Raw genomic sequence first — 20,694 nt, 5'->3', positions numbered from 1 at the left:
GCTGACACTAGAGATAGAGTTAGTATAGTAACAGAATCTGATGAAGAGCTGACTTTCTGCTCAGATGCAGCCAAGTAGAGCAGACTGACTTACTTCAAGATCTGCAGCATGAATCCAATGCTGACAATCACTTTTTAGAGCAGTTTGATATGGTACAGGGTCACAGAGGGACTTATTTAGCGGCATAAATCTGTCAACTTCTCCGTGAGAAAAATTTGCATGACAATTATTTTTTACAGCACAAAAAATTTAACGTATGTAAATACAATTTTTAAAGATCCAATGGTATAGACTGAATTATAGACAGTCATCAGATTTGACAAAGATTTTAGCACAGTAGTGTAAAACCATGAACGTGTGATCAGACCCTAAGCCGAAATGCATACTGAATACCCTTATATCAAACTACAATAAACAATGTTTCTAGAAGAACTTAATGAGTGCTGGAACTGTGACTTTTTTACATTTACTTACCTACATGTGCACCATCGCCTATGGAGTACTGACAACCTATCTAGGGGGGACAGAAAACTATTGTTGGAAACCTTCATAAGCGAGAAGAACTGTGTACAAAAGGGAAACTGAAAGGCTATTCACCCCCACTAAACCCAATACACTGGGTTATAGTGTGGGTGAACAGAAGGGAAAAGTCATATAACTTACTCAAATTGGTCCAGCCATTTAGAAGATATGGCCTCTGTTGCTATTATGATAAATCTCTTGCTTGCGCAATGAAGGCAGGGAACTGGCTTACCCAGCTTCCCTGCCTCCATTCTCTATGCAGCACTATGTCCGCCCATCTTATGCATGTTTCTTTTTCTTTACATTCCCATCACTAGGACACGAGAGTGAATAAAAATTATTATGCATATGATGGGCAGTCATAACGGAGGCAGGGAAGCTTGGTAAGCCTGCTCCCCACCTTCATCCTGTAAACATCTTTAATACCAGACAGCCTTCAACCTGGTATGAAAATGCTATGGGCAGCAGCTGGTAGGTTCTTGTCAGCAGATAAACTAGATAGACAATCAGTTACAGAGTCCTAGAGACCCCTTTAACATGGGAGCCACTGGACTCTTCTCTGCTTCCCAGACTGTAATTCATATTGTTAGGGCAATAATAACTTTATATTTAACAAGTAGGGCTGCAATAATGATTATTTTCATTATCAGATGGCCAATTACTTTTTGATACAACCAATTTGACTTTTCGATCACTTTTTTTCCTCATGTTTCTGTTTTTAAAAACCAAAAACCCAATTCTGGAGTTTGGTCCTCTTTTTTTTCCTGTTTACACCATTCACTGTGCAGAATCAATGTTATATTTTAGTTCGGACAATTCCGTACACAACGATACCAAATATTCTACATACACCCATAATTGCCCAAGGCACTTACAGTGTTGTCCGGGGTGCAGACCAACTTAATAATAAAAATCGTTGACAACAATTTTCATTTTCGATTAGTTGTTTCAGCCTTACTGTCTTGAATAATCTACCTCTTTCCTTTTTCTCTATTTTTTTGGGGGCTTCTGTTAAAGTACCCATAGAGATAAGAACAATAGTCAGTCAAACCCACCAGTTTTGGGGGAACCATACAACTATTATATCACACGCTTTTGAGCCTCTCCAAAACTGTATATGTAAATCCTACAAAAACTCTGCCGTAGCGGTATTGCTACCAATAAGCATACAAATCCTACAAAGAACCGATACTCAAATATATGTGCAAAATGAAGACCTTCTTTATTAAAGTAACACAAAAAAATTTACATCATAATAAAATCACGTAAAAAGTTACACAGAACATGACAAACAAGTTCCTGCAGGGAATGATTGGACCGACTGAGTAGAAAAATATTCTTTTTTTCTTTTGGACTCTATGAGTCAAAACCTCAAGTGCCACTGTCACGATCACACCCTATCGGTGCAGCAGAGATGCTAGAGAGAGTGTGATGGTACCTCTGGGTATCCACTACTAGTCCCAGCAAGTCACCAAATTAACCCTGAGATAAACGTGTTTCCACCAGAGCTGCCTTCAGAAAGTTGAGCTCATATATTTAGAGATCAAAGACCAGAGCTGATTAATTAAACATTTAATCAGATAAAAGGTATCACAGTGCTATGCATAAAAATAAACAAATGACATACAGTTACAAAAATGTATAAAAGAGTTTAGCAAGACAAGTTCAGAAAGCAAAAATGAAGCTCTTACAGCGTGATGATATTAGCAGTCCATGAGAGAGTTCCAGCTGTTCTTAGGATGGTCTTGTCAGCTTGTTCCACAGCATTGAACACACTGACTCTAGCATTGTTAAATATTATATATCTCCTTTTTGGAGGGAGACTCCATTCCCCCCTCCCCTCTGATCCCACCAGGGGGGCAACTCTCTTCCTGGCCCTCTTATCTGGTTGATTATATGATGGGACCAGAGTGCATGACTTCAAAAGGAGATGTAAACACACAGCCAGACCCACAATAAACTGCAATACACAAAAAACACAGGATACACCATCTGAATGACCCATCACCCCCCAGGTCTTAGTTTATACATAGATGCAATTATAAAACACATGCATGTTTCCATAATCAGGCCTTGGGCCTGACAGCCACGTGCAAATGATATAACCATACTAGGGAAGACAACAATAGCAAGGGCCATGCCAAAAGGTATAAAGTGTCTAGGTGCATCAGTGCAAAGCATAACAGAGTAATAGTACAGTATATATAAGGTTATTGCATTTACAAAGTATTGCACAAAGAGTACAGGCCTCCTAAGACACAGAAGATGGGTATAGCTTATTGTGGTTCTAATGCAGATCCCAAGCACATACTGAACCCCCCCCCCACCCCTACAAAGGGGGAAGTCCCATCAGTCTCCAAACACTACCTGCAGGTACACAAGAACACGCCACCCTAACGCGCCTTTCGCATTTTTTGCTTGCTCACAGGGCCACGGTCGAAGTTTCCAAACTGTGTATGCCAAGAAATGGACCAAAAGTTCTCCCTACTAGACAATGTATGTTCCCCGGACACAACAGATTCAGCACGGCATGCTGTGGAACGCCTACATATACTAATGACATAAGGCCATTTTAAATGTGAACTTCAAGAAAAAATAAATAAAAATCTCAATGACAAAAATATATACAATATATAACTTGGATCTCAAAGAAATCAGTAGCAGATCTTTTCCAAGCTCAGCGCTTTCCGCTCTGCTGATCCATGGTGGAGGGGTCTAGGATCGGTGCAGCCTCCCCATACTCAAGATCTCCTCTTGCTGTCATAACTGTGTTCCAACCACTGGATGTTAGATCACTGAGGTCTAGTGTAGGGATCGACCGATTATCGGTATGGCCGATAATCACGATTTTGGGCCTTATCGGTATTGGCAATTACCTTGCCGATAAGCCGATAATGCCCCACCCCCGCACCGCCCCCACCGCACCGTGACCGCCCCCCGACCCACCGCACCGCGACCGCACCCCCCGACCCACCGCATCGCACCCCCCACCGTAGTGCTGGGCGGTATACCGGTATGGATTTTTGCCCATACCGCTATACCGGTCGGGCCCGTCCCCCACCCTCCGAGACAATAAAAAAATAAATAAAAACTTACCCGTAATGGGGGTGGTCCGGGCCATCCATCCTTCCGTCCTGTAGTGTCCGGCGCCATTCCGGGTGACCCGGTACGGGCTGTCGTTCTCCGGGGGTCCTCTTCTCCACTCCGGGCAGGCTCCAGCCTAGTACGCTGCATAGATGCCACTACACCGTGACGTCAGGTGCGTCGCTGCGCACGGGCGTCACTGCGCAGCGGCGTCTATACAGCGTACTAGGCCGGAGTCTGCCCGGAGTGGAGAAGGTGACCGCCGGAGAAGAAGGACAGCCCGGACCGGTTCACCCTCCACCCGGAATGGCGCCGGACACTACAGGACGGAAGGATGGATGGCCCGGCTCACCCTGACAGGAAGGGGAGAGAAGCGGGTGGTGGCGGCGGTGGCCTATGGCACCGCAAAAGCCACTGCAGTGCATTGATTTAAAGTGCCCGCTTTAAATCAATGATCTGCAGCGGTGTCGGGGGGGGATAAATAGCCGATAACTTATACCGGAATATCGGTATAAGTTATCGGCTATCGGCCCTAACCTGCACAGATTATCGTCCCTAAAAAAAACGATATCGGTCGATCCCTAGTCTAGTGTATATAGGAAAGACGGAGACTGCAGTATTACCAAATAGTAACACGTCGCAGGCAATGGCAAGAAAAGCGGCACCAGGCAGAGCAGCGAGGCATCCAGGCGACATTACAACACCCAACACTGCTCATTTGTGGAGCATTCAGCCCTCATACAGTGAACGTCCACTTATGTGCCCCCTAATTCGATGGAAATGCTGCCAGTTTAGCATGCAACACGTCCTACTACAGTGTCCAGGCTATAGATACTCATTAGAGACCTATATATCTATTCCCAAACTTTAAGCAGTTTTATATTTCTGACAGTCCAGCAACCTGATTACCAGAGTTTTACTAAATTATTGAGTTTCTATAACAGGAACCCCCCCCCCCTCCTCAGTCATCCTGTTGTTCCCCCTTCCCATTGTATATAGCAACTGCTCAGCTTGTGAATACATGTAAAGGACAAGGATTAGGCTGGCTGACCCGTCTCCATGCCTAGACACTGACCAGGACAAGAAGATGTATACAGTACAGTGGTCCCTCAAGTTACCATATTAATTGGTTCCAGGACGACCATTGTATGTTGAGACCATAACTCTATGGAAACCTGGTAATTGGTTCTGAAGCCACCAAAATGTCATCCAAAAATAGGAAAAGGTGAGGATTAAAGAAAAATAAGTAAATAACTAATACAGATAAAGCAAATCCATACATTTAAGAGTAAGAAAGATCTGCTGGGAGCTGTAATCACTGTCTATGTGAGTGTTTCCCAACCAGGGTGCCTCCAGCTGTTGCAAAACTACAATTCCCAGCATGGCCGGACAGCCGTTGGCTGTCCGGGCATGCTGGGAGTTGTAGTTTTGCAACAGCTGGAGGCACCCTGGTTGGGAAACAATGGTTTATGTGGAGGACAGGAGCTTCTTCAGGGTCCTATACAGTACACACAGTGTCCTAAATGGAGCCGCCCTTACTTGGTGTCCAAAGGAGCAGCTAACCCTGGCACAGGTAAGGAGTAGGGATGTAAGAAAAAATCGATTCTCGCGATAATCGCGATTTTTCATTTGCCGATACAGAATCGATTCAAAATATTTTTGAATCGATTCTTTTAGGGATGTGGAATTTTTATCTGCGGACGCCCGGAACAGCATGTCATGTCTTGGGCATCAGGAGATAAAAGTTCCACATTTGTGGAGCCGGGCAGGCCGGATCTGACACGGCGTCGCTCTGAGTGTATGGAGCGGGCTCCGACTCGTGCCCACTCCGTACTATGCGACCCCCGGCTGATTTCAGTAGCCGGGGGCCGCCGCTAATAGCCAGCATGCGGCAATCGCCGCGGCTGGCTATTAAAGGAGTATCCGGTGCGCACTTCTCTCATTTTATCCTATCCAGGCTGCAAAATAAAATGCACTTTATCTTACCTGCCAACGAGCCCCCGGAGCTCCGGTACAGGTGTTCGCTCCCCGGGCTGTATTCTTCTTACTTCCTGTTAGTCCGGCACGTCACATGAAGCTTCAGCCTATCACCGGCCGCAGCGATGTCCCGCCTCCGCTGGTGATAGGCTGAAGCTCCATGTGACGTGCCGGACTAACAGGAAGTAAGAAGAATACAGCCCGGGGACCGAACACCTGTAGCGGAGTGTACCGGAGCTCCGGGGGCTCGTTGGCAGGTAAGATAAAGTGCGTTTTATTTTATTTTGCAGCCCGGACGGGATAACATGAGAAAAGTGAGCACCGGAGTACTAGATCGCCGCTGTCAAAGCTGAGAGCGGCGTCTATTGGGATCTATGAATGCTCCCAGGTGGGCGATGTATCGGGATATATCGCGATGTATCGTCACCTAGACGGTATCGCGATATATCGGGATATATCGAATCGCCACACTGGTATCGCGATTCGAATCGAATCGCCAAATTCTTGGCGATTCACACCCCTAGTAAGGAGTAGTACAGAACTTGTAGTTCCTCCCTGTACTGTAGGGGGCGATACCAGACAGCCATTCAGTGCATGTACTTCAGTAATAGAGGTGATTTACCAGTAAAATGCCCATTTTGATTGGTCAGTTCCTCCAGTTGTGACACGTTTCACAGATCTGGACTGTCTGTACATTGTATGTTGAGTCTGGTTCCAAGTTACAATGGTCCAGAAAAGATCATTGTATGTTGAAACTATTGTATGTTGAGGCCATTGTAAGCTGAGAGATCACTGTATATGATGTAAATGAAGCCATCATCCTGTTGAAAGGGGGCACTAAAATTAGGGCACCCTGCTGTCATGAGGAGGTTGGCGTGGTGCCTGTACAATGTTTAGGTAGTTGGTAAATATCACAGTAACATCCACATAATGCCAGGACCCAAAGCTTCCCAGCAGAACATCCCCCTGCCAGTGCCAGCTTGCCTACTTCCCATAGTGCCTCCTGCCATCCATATTATATTAAAGAAAATGTTATCCATCAGACCAGGTCACCTTCTTCCATTACTCCATCATCCAGCTCTGATGACCACTGCAGACGATTTAAAGGGGTACTCCGCCCCTGGCATCTTATCCCCTATCCAAAGGATAGGGGATAAGATGTTAGATCGCCGCGGTCCCGCTGCTGGGGACCCCCGGGATCGCCACTGCTGCACCCCGCCATCATTACTGCGCAGAGCGAGTCCACTCTGTGCGTAATGACGGGCGATACAGGGGCCGGAGCAGCGTGACGTCATGGCTCCGCCCCTCATGATATCACGGCCAGTCCCCTTAATGCAAGTCTATGGCAGGGGGCATGACGACCACCACGCCCCCTCCCATAGACTTGTATTGACAGGGGCGGGCCGTGACGTCACGAGGGGGCGGAGCCGTGATGTAACAATGCTCCGGCCCCTGTATTGACCATCATTACGTGCAGAGCGATCTTGCTCTGCGCTGTAATGATAGCGGGGTGCTGCAGCAGCGATCCCCGGGGTCCCCAGCAGCGGGACCGCGGCGATCTAACATCTTATCCCCTATCCTTTGGATAGGGTATAAGATGTCTAGGGGCGGAGTACCCCTTTAAGAGGTGGACATGAGCGCGGAGCTCATCCGAGTCCTGTTTCCAAATCTCGTTCCTGCGATGTGCATACAAATTGGCCCTCATTTACTATTCTAAACCCGACCTCTTTTGTCGGGTTTTTCTGGCGCATCTTTGTCTGCGCCATGTCACAGACATCGTGCGCCAGTCTGTGACACTATGCAACATTTTTTCCCAACGGACCCGATGTGAATTCTCCCAAACCCGAAAAAGGGGCGTTTCCCGACATTTCTGAGCTTTCCCACGTATTTATTAAGGTTTCCAACCCGAATTTGTTGAATTGTTGTGGATTTTTCCCGACAACTCAGAGGAGTTGGAAACCAAAACCTACAAAACCCACGTGCGACAAACAGGATGCGACATAATAATAAATACCAGGGGGAAAAAGCAATCGGGTAAGAAAGCAACATAGACTTACAACCCGATTTTCTTAGTAAATGAGGGCCATTGTGCGCATAAGTGAGGTTTAACCAGAAAGCTTGTGATAGTATACGAGACGCAGTCTTCAGCGCCCATAGAATCAAATTACACAGGATCTCACGCTGGAGGCAGCTGCTATGGGGACAAAGCAAGAAGCCCCCTCACGTAATGCAGAGCAACATGCAGTGGAAACAGGGTGAACGTCGCCCATTCAGACAGTTAGGGGGCAAAATAAAAAATGCATCCCATTTAGGTGAATGACCATCGTGCACAGTGCCACACAATAGTCATTTATCTAAAAAGCATTAGAAGTACGCTTAATGGGGAAACGGCCATCTGCAATTCACATCCCAATCTGCTGACACCATTGGGTGCTAGGACAAGTAGACACATGGGAGGAAATTTATCAAAACATGTCTAGAGGAAAAGTTGCCCAGTTGCCCATAGCAACCAATCAGATCACTTCTTTCATTTTGCAGAGGCCTTGTTAAAAATGTAAGAAGTGATCTGATTGGTTGCTATGGGCAACTGGGCAACTTTCCCTCTGGACAGGTTTTGATAAATCTCCCCAGTGGTACCTTTCATATATCTGTCTGTGCTTCCACAACATAGAAAAAAGCTTTTAAAGGGGTACTCCGCACCCCTAGACATCTTATCCCCTATCCAAAGGATAGGGGATAAGATGTCAGATTGCCGGGGTCCCGCTGCTGGGGGCCCCCGGGATCTCGGCAGCAGCACCCACCTGGACGGCTTACACCTCACACTGGGAATGCTGGAGGCTTCAGATCCCGACCACAATCGCGGACGAGCGTGACGTCACGACTCCGCCCCGTGTGACGTCACGCCCCGCCCCCTCAATGCAAGTCTATGGGAGGGGGCGTGGCGGACCTCCCATAGATTTGCATTGAGGGGGTATGACGTCACACGGGGCGGAGTCGTGACGTCACGCTCGTCCGCCATTGTCGTCGGGATACGAAGCCTCCAGCATTCCCGGTGTGAGGTGGAAGCCGTCCAGGTGGGTGTTGCTGCCGAGATGCCGGGGGTCCCCAGCAGCGGGACCCCGGCAATCTGACATCTTATCCCCTATCCTTTGGATAGGGGATAAAATGTCTAGGGGTGCAGAGTACCCCTTTAATTTCTAGTGTCACTGAGGCGTCCACAAGCCCCTGAAGTGCTGATTGCAGGAACGCCTTGTTGCTTCTCTGCCTATCCACACTTGACTGACAAGCCGAGCCCTGTTTCCAAATCCAACACCTGCGCACGATTTATATGCAGAGCGCAGGAATAAATTATGTAAACAGGGCTCAACTTCTAGCTGTCAATCAAGCAGGGACAGGTATGGGAGGTGGAGCTAGGTGGCGATACAGCTTTTAGTATTCCAGGGGCTTGGGATCGCCTCTTTGACACTAGAGAATAAAACCATTTTTCTATGTTATGGAAGCACAGACAGATATAAGGAAGGCCTATAACAATCCAGCCAAAAACCGAACAACCAAATCAAATCATTAAGACATGTAAAGTTTATTAAATAATGATTCAGCCCTTAATCATCCCAAGACACCCATAAAAAACATATACAAGACACACATTAAAATACTGACACAAGGGAGGGGGGGGGGGAGGATCTCTCTCGTGTATCATCATAATCCCTTCCCCTTAATGTGTCTCATTGTGTACATGTTTTTATGGATATCTTAGGACTATTTAGGGTATGTATGATTCATTAATTACATTTACATGTCTGAATAATTTGATGGGGTTGTTCATTTGTGGGCTGGATTGTAATAGGTGTATCAGTATTCCGATTTTCTCACTGGGGTTTAAATTTTTACATTATATTAACCTGTTGGGGACTATGAGTGTACAGGTACGCACTTGCTCCCTGGTACTTAAAGGGGTACTCCGCCCCTAGACATCTTATCCCCTATCCAAAGGATAGGGGATAAGATGTCAGATCACCGGGGTCCCGCACTATCATTACTGCACAGAGTGAGTTTGCTCTGTGCGTAATGACGGGTGAAACAGGGGACGGAGCAGCATGACGTCATGGCTCTGCCCCTCGTGACATCATAGCCCACCCCCTTAATGCAAGTCTATGGCGGGGGCGTGACCACCACGACCCCTACCATAGACTTGTATTGAGCGGGCGGGCCATGACGTCACAATGCTCCGGCCCCTGTATCGCCCGTCATCGAACTCGCTCTGTGCAGTAATGATAGCGCAGTGCCGCAGCGGCGATCCAGGGGGTCCCCAGCAGCGGGACCCTGGTGATCTGACATCTTATCCCCTATCCTTTGGATAGGGGATAAGATGTCTAGGGTTGGAGAACCCCTTTAAAGGACCAAGGGCGTACCCGTACGCCCGTCTGAATTCCGGTCCCTGCCGCAAAAGGGGCGGTGATCCAAATGAGATGACTGCTAATAATAGATATTAGCAGCCATCCCAGGACATTTATGGAAAATGGGAAAAGGGGGGTGATTTGGACTTTTAATATGGAAGGGGTTAATGTGTTTTGTTTTTTTCTTAACACTTTTATTCCCTTAGAGGACTTTTAGGAGGAATCATTAGATTCCTAATACAGATCAATGTAATTCGATAGAATTACAATCATCTGTGTGCCCTGCACTCCATTGATAAAGCCTAGTCCAGCCAGGCTCTATCAATGACAGAGCCATGGGCAGCAGAGGAAGAGAGGTCGCTCTCCGGCTACCTCTACAGTAGATCGCCCTCCTGCAATTGTGCTCCCTTTAGACGCCGCTGTCAGCTTTAACCCGATAACGACCACGGACGAGTATAGACGTCCAGGTTGGCGGGCGTTCTGGCACCTGGACGTCTATACTCATCCATTATTCTCGTCGGTGCTGCCCAGTGCACCCACGAGATCGCGGCAGGGACTCGGCTGTATCACACAGCCGGGACCTTGCTGCACTGCCGGGACCGAAGTAAACTTCGGTCCCGGCAGTTTTAACCCTTACAGCCGCGGTCGGAAGTAACCGCGGGCTGTAAGTGTTATGACAGAGGGAGGGAGCTCCCTCTGTCTCCTCTGCAGCACCCCGCATCGCGATCGCGGGGTGCTGTGTGTGGCCGCACTGCCGGGAGTGAAGTTCACTTCACTCCCGACAGTTTAACCCTTACAGCCGCGGTCAGAAGTGACCGCGCACTGTTAGGAGTTCTGACAGAGGGAGGGGGCTCCCCCTGTCTCTCCTGCAGCACCCCGGAGCATCACCGGGTGCTGCTGCATACCTGGGCAGCCAGGGGTCCTACAAAGACCCCCAGGTCTTCCCTGGGTATTGCCTGAAAGGCACGTCCTAATATGCTGCCTGCTAGTGAAAATTGGCAGGCAGCATATAACTGCAATGCTTTGGAATACTAAGTATTCCAAAGCATTGAAAAATGTAGAAATGAATAAAAATGTAATAAAAGTGTAAAAAAAAAATATATATATAAAATACATTTATTAAATGAATCTAATAAAAAAAAATGCATAATGTGTAGGATCGCATTGGTGGACATCCGCAGCATGTAATATGCTGCGGATGTCCACAATGTGATCCTACACATTATGCAGCAGTCACGGTAATGAGCTCGCTGCTGCGGCTGGGTAGCTTTGTGTGTCCACTCATAGCGGCGGATTTCCCGCTGGCAGTCATGAGCGGACACACTGAGCTACCCAGCCGCAGCAGTGATGTATATATTCGCCATGAGCGGGTGCTTATTCCCACAACATGGCGGATATATCCATCAGGAGCCTTAACTGTCACAGACAGACGCGTTATACTGCCAGCCGACCAAGGACCAATCAGAGAGGTCCCTGGTCCAGCCAATAACTTGTAGGGGTGCGGTATATAAATGGGGCTCCTCTCCTTCTGAGTCCTACCACGCGGCCAAGGAACCATATATGGCCAAAGAGGGGGTATTTCCGAACATGGGACAAGCAGCTAAATAAAATATAGGGGGCATTTCTTTCAATATCAGAAGTGATGTACAAAAAATATGCCCCCCAAATGATGCATTTGTGAAAAATTGCAAATTTCGAATTTTTAACACTGACTTTGTAATAATTCCTGCCAAAAAACTATGGTATTAAAATACTCACTGTACCCCCTAGCGAATACCTTGAGGGGTCTAGTTTTTAAAATGGGGTCATTTGGGGGGGGGGGGTGTTCCTATGTTCTACTACCTTTTAATTTCTGCAAACCTTGCATAGCACATAAAAAAAGATGTACTTTTCAAATTTTCAAAATTTCAAGTTAAATTGTTAGGCTTCTAACTAATTTAAAATGTTAATTAAAAACAAAAAAATGACGTCAAAATAAAGTAGACACCTGAAAGTATAAGTTTCATAAACTATTTGGTCAGTAAGTATAAATATATGCAACCTATTAGTGTTAAAATTGCAAAAAATAAAACATTTTTGTAAAAATTTCATGATTTTTTGCATTGTAAAAAAAAAAAACTACAAATGATATGGGCTTACTTTTACTATGTACATGAAGGACAACTTGTGACAAAAAAACAATGTCAGAATTATGATTGGCAAAACGTTACCAGAGTTATTCTCTAATAAAGACGGACATCCACGATTTGAAAAAACAGGCCTGGTCTTTCAGGGGCGTACAGGTTTATTTGTACTGGTCCTTAAGGGGTTAAGGTTAGGTTCAGACTACGGAATCTCTGGGCAGAAAATTTCCGCCCAGAGATTCCGAGTGCGGCCAGCGCTGACTGAATCAGTTGGCGCTAGGACCGCGCGGACACTGCAGTCTCCAATAGACTGCAATGTGTTCCGTGCGGATTTCCGCCTAAAGAAAGAGCAACGCCATTCTTCAGGCGGAAAGTTCCAAGCGGATTTTCCGTTCACAAATTCCGAAGTGTGAATTTGTGAACGGAAACCCATTCACCACACTATACATTTAGCAAGCGGAATTTCCGCCTGCAATTTCAAAGCGCAATTGCAGGAGGAAATTCCGTAGTCTGAACCTAGCCTAACAGCGGCGACCAAAAGGGTAAATAGTCGGCTGCGGCGATTGCTGCGTGTCGGCTATTAGCGGCGGCTCTGGCTACAGAAACCAGCTGGAGGCCATCGAGTATGGAGCGGGCTTGAGTCAGGAGCCAGCTCCATACACCGTGGCCGGCAACATGAAGGACTAGGTCAAAAATCTTCTCGGGGTGGCAATTTGGGTAGGACCCAGCTGGACCCATTGTAGGGCCGGCACTGAAGGCAGTGCTGGAAAATAATGGTGGCCACACAAAATATCGGCACTTTGGGCCCAATTTGGACATTTTCACTTAGTGGTGTCCTCACTTTTGTTGCCAAGGTTTAGGCATTAATGGCTGTGTTGAGTTATTTTGAGGGGACACAACATTAACCCCTTAAGGATCATGTATGTGTACGCCCTGACATCTTGGTACTTAAGGACCAAGAGCGAATCATTCAGCAGGCACCCCGTGCAAATCCCAAGACTGCTCCCCCCATGTTGGCGATCGCTGCAAATCGACGGTCAATTCAGACCAGCGATTTATGGCGATTCCGGGTCAATCGGGTCTCTGGTAACCCAGAAAAAAAAGGTGAATTGGGCTGTCCGAGACAGCCCCACTCACCCTTAACCAGCAGGAGTGAGGTGGCACGAGTGACCAACCAATCACTACCCTCAGGAGCAGCGGCGGCGGACAGGAGCAGCAGGAGCAGTGGCAGCAGCGCCGGCGGCGGTCCCGGCGGCAGGATACAGCAGCAGGTGAGGCCTGTTCACCTCCTGCTGTTGCTTAGCAACAACTCTCAGCAAGCACAGCCAAAGGGAATGCTGGGAGTTATAGCTTTGCAACAGCTGGAGTTCCAACTACAACTCCCAGCATGCCCTTTGTAGTCTGTGCATGCTGGGGGTTGTAGTTAAGCGACAGCTGGAGGCAAATTTTTTCTATGAAAAAGAGTGCCTTCAGCTGTTGCATACCTACAACTCCCAGCATGTATGGTCTGTCAGTGCATGCTGGTAGTTGAAGTTTTGCATCAGCTGAAGGTTTACCCCCCTCCCCCCCCTTACATGAATGTACAGGGTACATTCCCACGGGCAGGGGTTTACAGGGAGTTTTCTGCTGCAAGTTTGAGATGTGGCAAATTTTCCGCCGCAGATCAAGCTCCAAGCGAGAAAAACCCTGTAAACTCCCGCCCGTGTGAATGTACCCTAAAAACAGTACACTACATAAAATAAAAAGTAAAACACTACACTCTTACACAGTCTCCCCCCCCCCCCCCCCCCCCAATAAAAATAGAAAAGGTCTTGTACAGCACTGTTTCCAAACAGAGCCTCCAGCTGTTGAAAAACAACAACTCTCAGTATTGCCAGACAGCCACCAACTGTCAAGGCATGCTGGGAGTTTTGCAACAGCTGGAGGCATCCTGTTTGGGAAACACTGCCGTAGGGTATTTTGGTGGCGAATGCAAATCCTCAATTTAGACCTCAAATGCCCATGCTGCTCTCTCACTTTGGAGCCCTGTCATATTTCAAGGCAACAGTTTAGGGCAACATATGGGGTATCTCAGTACTCGGGAGAAAATGTGTTACAAATTTTGGGGGACTTTTTCTCCTTTTACCCCTTATGAAAAGGTAAAGTTGGGGTCTACACCAGCATTTTAGTGTAAACATTTTTTATTTTTTTACACTAACATGCTGGTGTTGCCCCATACTTTTAAAATTTAACAAGCGGTAAAAGGAAAAAAAGACCCCCAAAATGTCTCCTGAGTACGGAAATACCCCATATGTGGACGCAAAATGCTCTGCAGGTGCACAACAAGGCTCAGGAGTGAGAGTGCACTATGTACAGTTGAGGCCTAAATTGGTGATTTGCACAGGGGTGGCTGATTTTACAGCGATTCTGACAAACCCAAACAATAAATACCCAGATGTGACCCCATTTTGGAAACTACACCCCTCACAGAATGTAATAAGGGGTACAGTGAGCATTTACGCCCCACAGGTGTCTGACAGATTTTTTGGAACAGTGGTCCGTGAAAATGAAAAATTAAATTTTAATTTACCACTATGTTAAAGTAGAATATGTCACGAAAAAACAAACAAACAATCATGGAATCAAATTCATAAGTAAAAGCATTCCAGAGTTATTAATGCTTAAAGTGACAGTGGTCAGATGTGCATAAAATGCTCCCGTCCTTATAGGGGTACTCTGGTGGAAAACGTTTTTTTTTTAATTTTATTTTTTATTTTTTATCAACTGGTGCCAGAAAGTTAAACAGATTTGTAAATTACTTCTATTAAAAAATCTTAAACCTTCCAGTACTTATTAGCTGCTGTATACTACAGAGGAAATTCTTTTCTTTTTGGAACAAAGCTCTCTGCTGACATCATGACCACAGTGCTCTCTGCTGACATCCTGACCACAGTGCTCTCTGCTGACATCTCTGTCTATTTTATGAACTGTCCAGAGTAAGAGAAAATCCCCATAGCAAACATATGCTGCTCTGGACAGTTCCTGAAATGGACAGAGATGTCAGCAGAGAGCACTGTGGTCGTGATGTCAGCAGAGAGCTCCGTGTTCCAAAAAGAAAAGAATTTCCTCTATAGTATTTAGCAGCTAATAAGTACTGGAAGGATTAAGATTTTTTTTTTTTTAATAGAAGTCATTTACAAATCTGTTTAACTTTCTGGCACCAGTTGATTTAAAAAAATAAAATAAAAAATAATAATTCCACCGGAGTGTCCCTTTAGTATAGGGTCTATTCACACGTATGGTATTCTGCGCAGATTTGAAGCTGTGTTCAGTTTATATTGATTTCTGCAGCAGAAAATCCTGCGCATCAAATCTGCGCACAATACTGTACGTGTGAATAGACCCTAAGGGTACGTTCACACGCATGGATTTTTTTTTGTGGGTTTTCCGCTGCATATTTGAAAGTGGGCGGGCTCTTCTCGGCCGTCCGCAGCCGATTTTCCACGGCGGAATGTACACTGCGGAAAATCCGCCGCAAGCCCCATTGAAGTCAGTAGGGACTGTGGTGGATTTTCCGCAGTGTAAATTCCGCCGCGTAGAATATTCTACGCTGCGGACAGCTGAGAAGAGCCCGCCCACTTCCAAATACACAGCGGAAAACCCACTTAAAATAATCAGCGCGTGTGAACGTACCCTTAAGGTGAAAATGGGCTGGGTCCTTAAGGGGTTAAACACCGTTATACAGGCTGTGCGCTCAGATGGTCATTTTTTCAGTGTTGTCACATGAAGAAAAGATACAATTAAATATTTACATAAAATGTGAGGGGTGGATTGTAGGATACTGTATACAGATATATATATATATATATGTGTGTGTCACCTCTGCACAGTACACACATGTAACATGTTCTAACCCTGTGATTCCCAACCTGTGACTGCCCAGCTGTTGCAAAACTACAACTCCCATCATGCCCTGACAGCCTTCGGCTGTCAGGGCATGATGGGAGTTGTAGTTTTGCAACAGCTGTGCAGTCACAGGTTAGGAGCTCCTGCAGTAAGCCGTGTACTGGTTCCATACATGTATCCCTGCCCCATACATGTAATGTCACCTGTCGCCCCCCATATACCATGCACACACCTATGACATGTCGCCTTTCCCCACACACACACATAACAGTACTCTCCCCCACCCCAGTACTGACCTCAGGGTAACACTCCCGTCCGTCCCTCGGTCTCCTCGCTGTCTTCCTGCCGCTGCCTGTCTCTCCGTGCCCCGTACACCTCTCTGACTACAGCAAGCCCCACAGGACAAACCAGCTCCGAGCGCGCACTCGTCACTGGCGTCACCGCCCGCAGCGGCCCAATGACAAGGTGCGGCGGCGGTGCTGCGGAGGGAGCGGGCGGGCGCGGGCAGGTGCAGCGTTGATCTGCGGGTTCACGGACAAGGTGCCGCGCGGTCGGGCCGCGTTTAGAGTTTTGCCTAAGAACAATCTCCTCCAGCATAGAGGGAAGGGGCCTTGTATAAGACCACAAGCTAACTGTAATACAGCTACATGCCTGGACTACTATATACAATGGTATCATGCCTGCTTGTGTATACTATGTCCTGGATCATTAGCTTGGCCATAGACAACGTGCATAGCATTTACTGTACTAAAATACACGTGGGTCAGTATGTCCACAAGACTCCTGTAGTCTGTTTATGGGAAATTGAGTTACATCCTGTATTATACTCCAGAGCTGCACTCACTATTCTGCTGGTGGAGTCACTGTGTACATACATTATATATTACTTATCCTGTACTGATCCTGAGTTATATCCTGTATTATACTCCAGAGCTGCACTCACTATTCTGCTGGTGGAGTCACTGTGTACATACATTACATTACTTATCCTGTACTGTCCTGAGTTATATCCTGTATTATACTCCAGAGCTGTACTCACTATTCTGCTGGTGGAGTCACTGTGTACATACATTATATTACTTATCCTGTACTGATCCTGAGTTATATCCTGTATTAAACCCCAGAGCTGCACTCACTATTCTGCTGGTGGAGTCACTGTGTACATACATTGCATTACTTATCCATCCTGTACTGATCCTGAGTTATATACTATATTATACCCCAGAGCTGCACTCACTATTCTGCTGGTGGAGTCACTGTGTACATACATTGCATTACTTATCCATCCTGTACTGATCCTGAGTTATATCCTGTAACTCTTTTTATTATAAAAATACAAAACACATCCAATACAAAACAAAAACAAGCTTAACCAGCTATAACAAACATAACAAAAATAAAATGACAAAAACAAACTCTGCCTAACCGGCCAGCCCAAATTTGCTAAAATACAATTTTTTCTTTTCTTTTCCCCATACCAAAATAACTCACACAAACACACATACAAAAAAAAAAACATGAACAGAAAAATAGCCCAGCTTGGCCTATAAAAATATATAAACATAAAATTCAGCACGACTTGGCTATAAAAATAAAACAAAAAGGAACATAAAAGTAGCACAACTGGCTATAACTCAAAAATTATCCTTACACAGGGGAGAGAAGAAAAAAAAAAATACTAAGCACAACTCGCTAAAAAAATAAAACAACGCTCTGCCTCCAGCCAGAGATCCACCGTTGAAAGAAGGGCAAGGAAAAGCAGCGCGGAGATGCGGCCGGAAAGAGGGCCCAAAGAGCCCAGCCCCACGCACCGCCCCCGCATGGCCGTAAGGCCCGCGAAGCATGCCCAGCGCGGCAAGGAGCCGAGGACGGTCAGAGAGGATCTGCGCACGGCCCAGAATCCGGCGAGCGCTGGACCCAAAAAGAGCAAGCCAGAACCAAAGAGAAGGACAACACCGCCGAAAAACGAGACCGCGAAGCCGGAGGCGAGGAGAGCAGAGGCATCGGAGGGGAGCAGCCCCCCCCCCCCCCAAGGAGAAACATAAACATACACATAAACACATATGACACCACTTTACTACTGGCCCGACTGCCACTATACACTATAGAATATAAAACAATATAAATACAAAACACAATATATACAAAACACAATATATACAAAAATCACAGAAAATATACAAAATATAATAAATACACTACAGAAAACAACAGAAAACACCTACACTAAAACTATCCCCTCACCCACACCACCCCTCCTGTACATGGGTCAGAGTCCATACCGTCCATACAGTTCTCAAAGTCAGGTCCCCAAAACACCACAAAAACACAACCCACAAATATACCCTCCCCACCTAACACTTCTCCCAACCAACTTATATACAAACTTATACACTCTGAACCACCACCCCCTTTAGGCCCAAGTTTGGTTGCCTGTAAGCCCTTCATACCATGTCTACTGAAAAAAAAAAAAGCTAATGTGCACATGCATCAGCCCACCACCAGGGAGAAGGATGGCAGACCTGATACATAAATCATTTTATACTCTTTCCCTAACTCCCCCTACAATTCTCCCTAATTCTATCCCTACAATAAATCTGACCCTGCCCTCACCCTATCTCTACCCCTATAACACTGCCCCTAACCAAAATAAAAGGTACTCTACCCAAAAGGTTTAGTACCTAGGGCACATGAAATGAGAAACCTCTCCACAGGAGAAAAGCCCTACTGGTACCAAGACTGCCATACTCCAGAGACCTGATCTTCCCGAGGTCACCGGTGATGTTCCTACAGATCTCCACCTCGGAGAGGATTTTCTGTTGGGTCGACACTAAGCACCGTGCGTTCCACGTGTAGTACCTAACCACTAAACTGACTAAGAATAAAGTGCCCCGATCTCGGCCACCCAGGTTCCTGAATGCCCCATAAGCCCACTCAGGATAGGCAAGGCCGGCAAGTTGACTCCAGCCGATGGAAGCGCCCACCCTGTTGTAGACCCCTATGTTAAAGGGACAATGAAGCAGGAAGTGGTCCATGCTTTCCAGCGTGTCCCCGCACTCTTCTCGGGGACATCCCCGGTCATCAGATCTCCTGCACTTCAGATTGTCCCTTACACATAGCTTCCCCTGAAAGCAGCGCCAGGCCAAGTCCCAAAACTTCTGGGGGATCCTTTTCATGTTTAAAAGATACAACCCCACTCTCAGATCCCGACCTGGGCAGTCCCTGGGCGCCAGAGGCTTCTGGAAGTGGGTCAACAGAACCCGTTTGTCAAGGAGACGGGGTCCTGATCTCCCACACTCCCAGACCCCACCGACGTATCGCCTTCAGAGTCGGGGTAGCGTAAGCCGGAAGATATCCATGGGGTGTACGGAGGTCCTTCACTCGCCCTCCTCTCTCCCATTCCTGGAAGAAAGGCCGAAACCACTCCCTGCAGGAGAGTACCCACAATCTACCCTCCGGACGAAGGGATCGATTGCGAACACGTATAACAGCGGGCTCAAAGGACAACCCTGACGGACTCCGGATCCCACCACAAAAGAGCGGCCAGACCACCCGTTCACCAGCGGGAAACTCTCTGCCCCTGCATATAAGGTGACAAGCCAATTCACAAAAGTACTCGGTAAGTCATATCTCAGTAGGACGGACCAGAGGTACTCGTGGTTCACCCGATCAAATGCTTTGGCCTGATCCAAGGACAGCATGTACCCCTTCCAGAGACCCTCACTACTCCGCTCCACTGCCTCCCTGACACTAAGGACAGCACTTAAGGTGCTTCGGCCTGGAACAGAGCAGTGCTGGGCCCCCGAATGGAGCCGGGGTGCAAACTTCACCAACCGATTAAACAGTATCTTGGCCAAAAGCTTCCTGTCCGTATTGAGAAGAGCTATGGGCCTCCAATTCTCCATCCGGCTAGGATCTTTACCCTTTGACAGAAGAATCAGGGCTGACCTCCTCATTGACTTTGGCAGAGTGCCCGAGGAGAGACACTCATTGAATACCTCAGTCAAGAGGGGAGCTAAAGACTCCATAAAGGTCCTGTACCACTCGGATGTTAAGCCATCCGGACCTGGCGACTTCTTGGGGGCAAGCCCCTCGATCGCCAGTCTCACTTCCTCTTCCCTGATTTCTTCTGCCAAAACATCAAGAGAGGGGTCTACCCCTGGCTCAGGAATAGTTTCAGCCAGGAAAGCCGACATCCCGTCTCGATCTAGATCCTTCCTTCCCAAGAGGTACGAGTAGAAGGATCTGACGACCTCCAGGATCCCTGATCTGGACTGATTCAGAGATCCTGTACTATCAATCAGTCCTGAGACCACTTTACTACTCACTGACATCTTACAGTTCCTGTAAGGGTCGGGCGAGCGGAGAATTCCACCTCAACCACGGACACTGCAGAAGAGACGGCTTCCTCCTTTAAATAAAACCTGTCTATCCTAGACCTGCAGCTACCTCGATGATAGGTGAAACCCACGTGGCCTGAGGGGCTCCGGATGTGGGCGTCCTCTAGGCGAGCTTCCCTAACTATATTATTGAGGGCTATGCTATCGTAAGCCAGCGGACCATTGGAACCTCTCCTATCTTGGGACCTCGTGACATTATTGAAGTCCCCTCCAAAAATCACTTGCCGGCTAGTAAAAAGGAAGGGCTTAATCCTCATAAAGAGATCTTTGCGGCCCCACTTGGTTTGTGGGGCGTAGATGTTAATG

At 47.0% G+C, this 20,694-nt stretch overlaps 1 protein-coding gene across 5 annotated transcripts in view; it reads right to left on the bottom strand.

The window, feature by feature from the left end:
- Nucleotides 1-16,456, bottom strand: part of ITSN2 (intersectin 2) — a 184,209-nt gene extending 167,753 nt beyond the window's left edge. For 2 of the 5 annotated variants that reach the window (XM_056564333.1, XM_056564334.1), the window contains exon 1: nucleotides 16,285-16,455. The gene's annotated coding sequence lies outside the window, so the exon portion shown is untranslated. Of the gene's footprint in view, nucleotides 1-16,284 lie in introns of all 5 variants that reach the window. The other 3 variants (XM_056564335.1, XM_056564336.1, XM_056564337.1) reach the window with 2 other exon arrangements.
- Between the last annotated feature and the right edge of the window lie 4,238 nt (nucleotides 16,457-20,694).

The sequence above is a fragment of the Hyla sarda genome, chromosome 3 (genome assembly GCF_029499605.1).
Source record: "Hyla sarda isolate aHylSar1 chromosome 3, aHylSar1.hap1, whole genome shotgun sequence".
NCBI lineage: Eukaryota > Metazoa > Chordata > Amphibia > Anura > Hylidae > Hyla > Hyla sarda.
Note: the sequence above shows the minus strand (reverse complement) of the source record. Positions and strands in the feature narration are given on the sequence as shown.